Here is a 9,982-nt window from a genome sequence, read left to right on the forward strand (position 1 = left end):
ACCTTCATTTTGTCTTTTTCGTAAGTACCTAACCTATCTAAACCATTTCACCCACATTCTTTCATTTCTACTCTCCAAATCCTTTTAACCCTGCTCAGTTGAAATATTTTTTTTTTATTTATTTATTTTTTTTTTTTTTGTGACCGTATCTTCTCATCAAGTAGTTCTTTCGTTCAAATCACCTTTACCTTCTGGACTTTTCATTTGATATCGTCAGCTTTCAGTAATTATTGTAAGCTTCACTTTTCAAAATAATGGATTCAGTTATCGCTCACTCATACATATGAGCATACCTTTGATAAGGGTGACCGATACAGTAAACTCACATTTTCACCCAAATACTGACATTTGTCTAAACAAAACAACCTTCAGTCAATATTTCAAGACTTCACTTGAATTTCAGAGTTTCTTCCTTTTTATTATTGTTATTATTATTTTTTTTTATCTTAGTCATCCCATTTGACTGGTGGATTTTACAGTATCACTCATTGATGTCGCAATACCATGGGGCACCAGAGTATAGAAGAAAGAAAAGGAAAAAATTGATAAGTACCAAAACATGAAAATAGAAGTGAGAAGGATATGGGGTATGTTGATGGAAACTGTACCCACAATCATAGGGACACTAGGGACGATCCCAAGATCTCTGAAAACGAACCTGTAAAATCTAGATGCTGAAGTAGCTCCAGGGCTCATGCAAAAGGGTGTGCTATTAGAAACAACACGCATAGTGAGAAAATGACTATTATTATTATTATTGTTATTATTATATTACAAGACAAGCTCCGGCCTGGGTTACAAAAGCAGAGAGCTACAAGCCCAAGAGACCTAATAGGAAAAGCTGCCCAGTTCCAAAAAAGAAAAGAAAAAAATGCATTATAAAAAAATTATAAATAACAGTGTGGAATTAAAACCACTTACATTAAATATCACATATATCAAAACGATTTTTCATTTTTGAACCGAAAATAAAGAAGCAAGGAACTAGGTGTACATAGGATAATTATAGAATTATATAATACATATTATATATATATATTATATAATATTATATATGCATATAATATATATATAGATAATAATAAATTACAATATTATATATTATATAGATATATATATATATATAATATTATTTTTAAAATTGATACTAGATATATCAACAACTTGTTTCCCGTAATAGGGAAGGATACAAAGAAAAGAGAAAAAAACTGTTGGCGTAACGGTCACTCTTAGGCTTTATATATATATATATATATATATATATATATATATATATATATATATATATATATATATATATATATATGCATACAAACATACATAACCATATATATACACATATAATAATATATTATATATATATAAAATTTATATATATGTGTGTGTGTGTGTGTGTGTGTGTGTGTGTGTGTGTGTAGTATGTAGTTTTGAAGCCAGTGCTTGGTCCCAGAGTCTTCGAGATAAAATGAAAAGGATGACGAATATTCCAAACAACATAGCAATAAGTCAAAGGGGACATACGAATAAGAACTCAGTGCAAAGCTCTCTCCAAGACATAAAACACTTTGAGAAAAATTCGTTAATAAAACTACAAAAATTGAAATATTTAAAATGACATAAGCCCGGAATTTAATACGTGATTTATTGAAAGTATAAGACTCATAAAATTAACAAATGGCCAATGATACGAAAATAGCCAGGATGTAGATTGAGAAGTAACGCACACACACACACACACACACACGCACGCACACACACAGACACACACACACACACACACACACACACACACACACATATATATATATATAATATATATATATATATATATATATATATATATATATATACACGAAGTATTTTTTTCACAACACCGTGATTTATAAACAAGCGTTAAGCTGCAAATGTTATCTAATATCCAATTCGTTCTACCTCGGTTGTAATGTATGTAGTATATATGTATATTATATATTTACTATATTTCCCCTTCGGTTAACATATACGTATATGCATATATTATTTCCGAGGTAGAGCGAACTGGATATTAAAGGACAGTGATAGCTTAATGCTTTACATATACATATATCACATACATACATAAATAGATATTTAGATAGATAGATAGTTGTTTAGTCGTGCCATAGATTTTGTTTGTTTATACACACAAAGCAATGATTCGTTCAGACAGGGTACATTCTCATTTAAGGGGGAATTTTAATGACCTCTTGTCAAAGACGACTCCACTGGATTCACCAAGGACGAAGATGATGATGATGATGATGGGACTTTAAGGACATAATTGGTCTTTGAATGAAAATTTTACTACAATTCACCAGGCGCTGACTGACCTCAAGGATACTGGTAGCTAGGTCACTTCGTCTTATTATTATTATTATTATTTACTGGAAGAATACCCTCATTAATACAGGTTTTCATTGAAAATAATGGCTATTTCAGCCGCGTTTATGTTGTATAGAATTTTCCATATTCTTTTTATTACTGACTTTTCTTCTGTACTCAAGTTGGCTATTAAAACGCAAACTTGAGTATAGAAGAAAAGTCACTAATACGAAGAATAGAGAAACTTCTAAACAAAATAAACGCGGCTGAAATAGCCATTATTTTCAATAAAAATATTATTATTTTATATTATTTATTATTATTATTATTATTATTATTATTATTATATTATTATATTATTATTATTATTATTATTATTATTATTATTATGTGAAAGAATGTAATACAGTAATTGAAGTATAGGGTGGTCCGAAAGTCTTCTTACCCCTACCAAAATGTACCAACAATAGAAGTACAAGTATTGCAATAATACAAAATACATATCCTGGATACAGTTTCTTCACTGTAAGAAAAAAAAAAGTACCAACAATAGAGGTACAATTATCGCAATAATTCAGAATACATATCCTGGATACAGTTTCTTCACTGTAAGAACAATAGAACGAAATAAGAACACTGAAACAATAGAAGAACAAGTAATATAGTAATAGAGAAGATGTACTGGATTCAGTTTATTTACTTTCAGCCATCTGAAATAAAAAAAAATTAAACAATATCAGGACAAAAAATCGTGAAAATTAAAATAATATTCAGGGGTAACAAGATTAAACTGAATCCAGGGTATGTATTTTGTATTATTGCAATACTTGTACGTCTATTGTTGGTATTTGTTGGTAGGGGTAACAAGACTTTAGTGAGGTTGGCCAGCAAGACTGAGGAAAGAAAACGGGAAGCGGTAACATAAAAGGATGAAAAGTGATTGTAGTAAGGGGCCGAAGGGTAGGTAAAACCACCCTTTAGTATTGCCGGCAGTGCACCACACGATGTGCACTGTCGGTACTACCCCCTGCAGGGCTGATATGTCGGTAACGCTAGGCACGAGCTTTAAATGGAAAATTCTCTGTAATGATATAGTGCATTTTTTTATATATATCTGGACGTTGAAAATCAAAACTTCTATATATCATTCCATTCTAGGAAGACTCCCTCCTCTTCTCTCTCTCTCTCTCTCTCTCTCTCTCTCAATCCAAAATAATCATAGCCCCAACTAAGGTTTGTTTTACGGGTTGCAGATTTCATTTTTAAAACTCTTTCTCTCCAGATAGATAGATAGATAGAAAAAGTCCCTCAGAGTAGCGCCGTTTAACTCACAATCTATTCGGAACAAAGTAAATCTCTTCAAAGCATTGGTAGCAAGCGAAGAATTAGACATAATAGGTATCACAGAAACATGGATACAAGAGACAACAAGAGCCTTCGTAGGCGACTACCAGATAGCTGGATATAAATTGTTCAAAAAAGATATACTCAATACAAGAAAAGGTGGAGGCGTCATGTTATATGTCAGGGACCACTTCAGTCCAATGGAGTGTAAAATTACAACCATGTAAAAAGTGATTGGCATGAATATAAACAGTCTATGGAAGAAGATAACTCTAATACTAGTGTACAGACCTCCCCACCAACCACAAATGTCCGATGAGGAGCTGTATGCACTACTAGGACAAGAGACAAACAAAAAACTGCATAATAATGGGTGATTTCAATGCAGCAGTACATTGGAACACGATGACCTCCGCATCAAACGTAGAAGGATAGAGATTTTTAGATTTTGTGAACAATGAATTCCTCCACCAGTGGGTTGACAAATCTACTAGACTAGAGGAAACAACATACTAGACATCGTCATATCAGCAGAAGATAATCTAGTGTCTGACCTTTCATTAGGTGCCAATCTAGGAAAAGCGACCATAAGATTTTCTCATTTCAAATTAATGTTCAACATAAAAAAGATATTAATGAGACTAGACTACCGTCGAAAGACCTAAAAAAACTAAAGGAGTGGGTTAAAAATCTAAACTACGACGAGAATACAGGCATAGACTAGTACTGGGAAACCTTTCCAGAGCAATACAAAGAAAAACGCTCAAGATGTATACCAAATACTAACAAATGGCAACCCTCAGACTAAGTGGATCAACAGAGAAATTAAAAATACAAAAAAATAAAGAATAAATTGCACAAATCAATGAACCCACACCCAACACCAGAAGAAACAAGCAAGCATAAAGAACTCTGTGGACTGGTGGACAAATTAGTAAGAAATGCAAAGATGAATGAGGATAAGAGAGTTGCTTCAGTTTGTAAAGAAAACCCAAAAGAATTCTTTGCGCATGTTAATAGTAGGAAACCAATAAAAATTAGTATAGGTCCCCTAAGGGACAACAGAGGTAAGCTGATGAACTCAGACTTGGAAAAAGCAAAGTTACTGAATAAGTTTTTTACTAGTGTTTTCACAATTGAAGACACTACCTCAATACCGGAACCTGCTATTAAATATGAAGGGACAGAACCGTTGGACAAAATAATATTTACAGAAGAGGACATTAAAAACAAAATAGACAGACTCGACAAATTCAAATCTGCTGGCCCATATGAGATTCATCCAAGAGAAATTAAAGAGCTAAAAGAGGAGATAGTTCCTCACCTATATAAACTCTACAGAAAAAGTGCAGAACAAAGAAAGGCACCAAAAGGATGGAAACTAGGTAATGTGGCCCCAGTTTACAAAAAAGGTCCAAGAGAAGACCCGGGAAATTATAGACCAATCTGTCTAACGTCGGTCGTTTGTAAGATTTTTTAGTCCATAATTGCAGATCAAATTGTGGAACACATTGATAGAAACAACTTGTTGTTAAAAAGCCAAGACGGTTTTAGACAAAACAGATCCTGCCTATCAAACCTCTTGGAGTTTTTTTCATATCATGCTTGGTATTTACGACAATAGCAGAGCAATAGATATACTCTACTTAGATTTCCAAAAGGCCGTTGACAAAAGTTAGAGCTCTAGGAACTGTAGGAGAAATAGCGGACTGGATCGAAGATTGGCTAACTTATAGAAAACAGTCGTAATAAATGATGAAGAATCAGAATGGGCAGCTGTAACAAGCGGAGTTCCTCAGGATAGCCAAATTTGCCGATGACACCAAACTAGGTGTAAATGCAGCAGACCCAGATACAGTGGAAAGTTTAAGAAATGATCTAATGAAAATAGGAGAGTGGTCAAAAAGATGGGAAATGCCTTTTAACTTGGATAAATGTAAAGTTTTACAAATAGGAACAAACAACCCTCATGTCAGCTACATGCTGCTTGGGAATGACATAAATAGTGTAGAACAAGAGGAGGACCTTGGAGTCATTATTACCAAGGACTTAAAATCCACAAAACAGTGCATAAAAGCTGAAAAGAAGGCACAAAAAGTAGTCGGATACGTAAAGAGGCAGTTCAAATACAGAAACAAGGAAACGGTAATGCAGCTTTACACATCAATAGTTAGACCTCATCTTGAATATGCTGTAAAGTTTTAGTCACCAACACTAAGAAAGGACATAAATAAATTAGAAGGGGTACAAGCAAGAGCCACAAAGTTAATTCCATCCATCAGGCAAGTAAGTTACCAAAGACGACTAGAGAGCCTGAACATGTATGGCTTAGAAACACGACGATTACGAGGACAACTAATAGAAACATTTTAAAATACTGAAAGGCATAACGAAAGTAGACAGTATAAACGAAAACCAGACAAGAGATAATGGATGGAAACTAGAACTGAAGAGATACAACGCATCCCATTGTGGGAACTTCTTTACATACAAGATATGTGACACATTTAATAAACTGTCACAAGAAGTTGTAAACAGCAACAGTGTAGAAGAGTTTAAAAGAAAGCTAGACAAAATCATTAGGACATTGTGAATGATCAGTAAAATCTGTTCCTTGAGATAAGTGAGCACACAGTGTCTCCTCAGATGGACTAACAAGTCTTTGAGACATCCTTATTCTTGTAACACCTTGTAACTCTCTCTCTCTAAAATTATCATGGCCCTAACTAAGTTTTGCCTTACGGCTTGCGCATTTAATTTTTTAAAATCTCTCTCTCTCTCTCTCTCTCTCTCTCTCTCTCTCTCTCTCTCTCTCTCTCTTTACAGCAGGCCTTTTCGTCCTTTCATTGCTGGCATGAAAAGCTCACCTGAACATTAAATGATCAAAGTTTGTAATGCTGAGAAAGGGTTCCATTCACCTTGTTTTTTGGGATAGCATTGAATTTATGTCTCGTTATCACCTCTCTCTCTCTCTCTCTCTCTCTCTCTCTCTCTCTCTCTCTCTCTCTCTCTCTCTCTCTCTCTATGAACAACTCTTCCATTGTATCTGTGTGGTTTTATCATAGTGAACAATAAAATCAGGTATCGTTGGACGAAGACTAAGCCCTCTATTAAAGCCTTTCACTACATCTTAATTAAAAGATATTGGTTGAAAGATACACACACACACACGCACACACACGTGAGGCGAAGGTACAGAAATCTTGTACATAAAAGCAGTTTATTGGCCGACGTTCCAGGCGGACACAATTTTAGACAGTACAATAGTTTACATTTAAAAGCACTCATACAAATTATATTGCAAACAAACACAGAAAACAAATAAAAATGCTAAGATAAAAGACAAACAGATTCAACACAAATTTACACACAATAAGCCACTCGAGCAGTGAAAGTGTGAAGACTGAAAGAAAACAATTGAAAAAACAATGACGACATGTCTATAAAACATCCAATTAGGCTACAAACAATTGTGTAGATGACAATTGGGTATTTACAGATGGAACTATCTTTTTATTATAAGAGATTCTAAAATGTTCAGGTCCATTTTGTTGTCTACTCTTACAACAACTTTGAAGTCTTTATTGGCCTGAACATTTTCGAATCTCTTATAATAAAAAAAAAGTTCCAACGCTAAATACCCAGTTCTCACCTTAGCAATTCTTTGTAGCCTAATTGGATGTTTTACAGACATGTTGGCATTGCTTTTTAAAGGGGTTTCGTTCAGTCTCCTCACTTCCACTGCTCAGGTCTTGTGTTTAAACTTGTGTTGAATCTGTTGCTCTGTTTGTCTTCTATCTTGTAATTTTTATTTGCTTTCTGTGTTTGTTTGCAATATAATTTATATGAGTGCTTTTAAATGAAAAATAGTAGCGTCTAAAATGTACTTCTTTTATTTATATGATGCCTGTCCCTTTGCCTCACCTTATAAATATATATATATATATATATATATATATATATATATATATATATATAGATACGTATATATATATATATATATATATATATATAGATATATATATATATATATATATACACACACACATACACACACACTCACATATATATATATATTATTATATATATAATATATATATATATATATATATACATATAACATATACACACATATATATATATATATATATATATATATATATATATATATATATACTCTTAAATACTTATATATATTTACTTTCCTTCGTTGCTTTTACCTTTATTTATGTATTCATCACGTTCCAAGTTTTCATGATTCCGTTTTATTATATATATATATATATATATATATATATATATAATATTATATTATATATATATATATTATATATATGTGTGTGTGTGTGTGTGTGTGTGTGTGTGTGTGTGTGTGTGTATGTGTGTGTGCTGGATACCTTTTTCATTTAAGAATATCAATTTATTTTTAGGCTATTCTTCCTTATTGGATCTTGTCGAAATCTTGCCTGAGGAATTATACAAGTCGAGATTTAATACTTTCGCTTCTCAAAATAAATCGAGATATGATATAGGAGTGGTTTTTAATTGGTTGTTTCCACAATATAAAAAAACTACGATTGTTTTTTTTAAGTATATAAAGTAACACATTGTATGGATACATGTGGTGGCTCAAGCATCAACAAAGTTAGTATTCAACAACACTAGTATATACGTACATATACATACATACATACATACATACATGTATGTATGTATGTATGTATGTATGAAGGGATTCCGAAGTATGCAGTATTTATTATTATTATTATTATTATTATTATTATTATTTATTATTATTATTATTATTATTATATTATATATGACTTAGTATGAAATAACCCTATGGGCTATTTCGTTTCCCATCACGGGCGATATAAATGAATCGGTTCCATATGATTTTGAATATCTGCTTGTCAAAGAAACAGAAATATATACGTAAGAATTTATGCTATAATTTTAACAGAAGACGGTATACTATACTCGGTTTTTTTTCATCTGCCCATCCGTCTGTGGTGTTTTCGCATGGTAACACTGCATCCCGGGCTTTAAATAGTTACGGTATGTGTAAGTTTTAGGTAAATAAAAGGATATCTGGGTGTACATTTACAAATGAAAAGTGTTTTAATAATTTACTGTATGCGATTTACACTGTTAATATTCGAAATAGGATATTATTTAAAGCCCGGGACGCAGTGTTACCATACGCAAACACCACAGGCAGATGGACAGATGGAAAAAAACAGAGTATAGGCATACGATGAGCAGATTAGATTTCGAAGCAAGTTGGCCTCGTAATGCGTAGCTGGCTTTCTATTTGAACGAAAGAAAATATTAGTATACTTAGTTTAATTAGTAAACATATGTTTCAAGTTATAAAGCTCAATTTTAAGTTTTTGACGACAACAGGGTTCAAGTTTAGCTACGAAGGGCATTTTAACTGGGGCGACCAGGAGAGAAGGGGGTTGGGGGGTGCCGCCAAGCATTGACTGGGCGTGCTCCCCCCCCCCCATCCTTCCCCATCATAACGACGCCACTGCTCATAACTTTTCTTAATATTTTTGTGTTTATTGTTTATAGTGATTTTTGCATATTATTTCCTCTCTCTCTCTCTCTCTCTCTCTCTCTCTCTCTCTCTCTCTTCGTGTGCGTCTTCGCGAAGTCAATTATTTTCTACTTTCAAATGAGCTACTATAGTTTGATTTCTCTAGCTCCTGTTCACATTGTATACCAGAACACCTGATTTTTTTCGCTGACCAGGCGACCACGAACCAAAATTAGATACTGACAAACATGAAGTCATCAAAGCATTTTCGGTACGAGCTCCGCTCCCACGGCTGCATGTGATGTGCAAAAGCACTTTTTTTTTTATTTTCCTTCTTCGTTTGTGAAATCAGGAACGAAATACCCTCGTCCCTTTAAAGCCAAGTTCATCGTTGACCTTCCTTCTCGATGAACTGTCAGTTTCTCTTCTTTTGTTGCCATTTGCTATGCAGCTTGTTTCCTGTGTAAGGTCCAGGCTTAGCCCTAGGCCTATGGCTTCCCCAAGATTGGTTCTGCCCACTGATCATACAGCTTTTTCTCTCATTCCTTACTTGTTCCTTCATCCTCGTCATAAAAGCAAGAATTCCGGTCACGCTTAGTTTAATTTATGGCAGAGATACTCGTTTAATTTAAAACAATACTTCGTCACGAATAACGTAGTAGTGAATCGTCTCAACTTCTCACCGGTTCCAGTTGCATAACTTGAGTAGGAATTAGACCGATGTCTTCAGCTTTCTTTATCATATTACTCCCTCCA

This window comes from Macrobrachium nipponense, chromosome 18, assembly GCF_015104395.2.
Source record: "Macrobrachium nipponense isolate FS-2020 chromosome 18, ASM1510439v2, whole genome shotgun sequence".
Lineage (NCBI taxonomy): Eukaryota > Metazoa > Arthropoda > Malacostraca > Decapoda > Palaemonidae > Macrobrachium > Macrobrachium nipponense.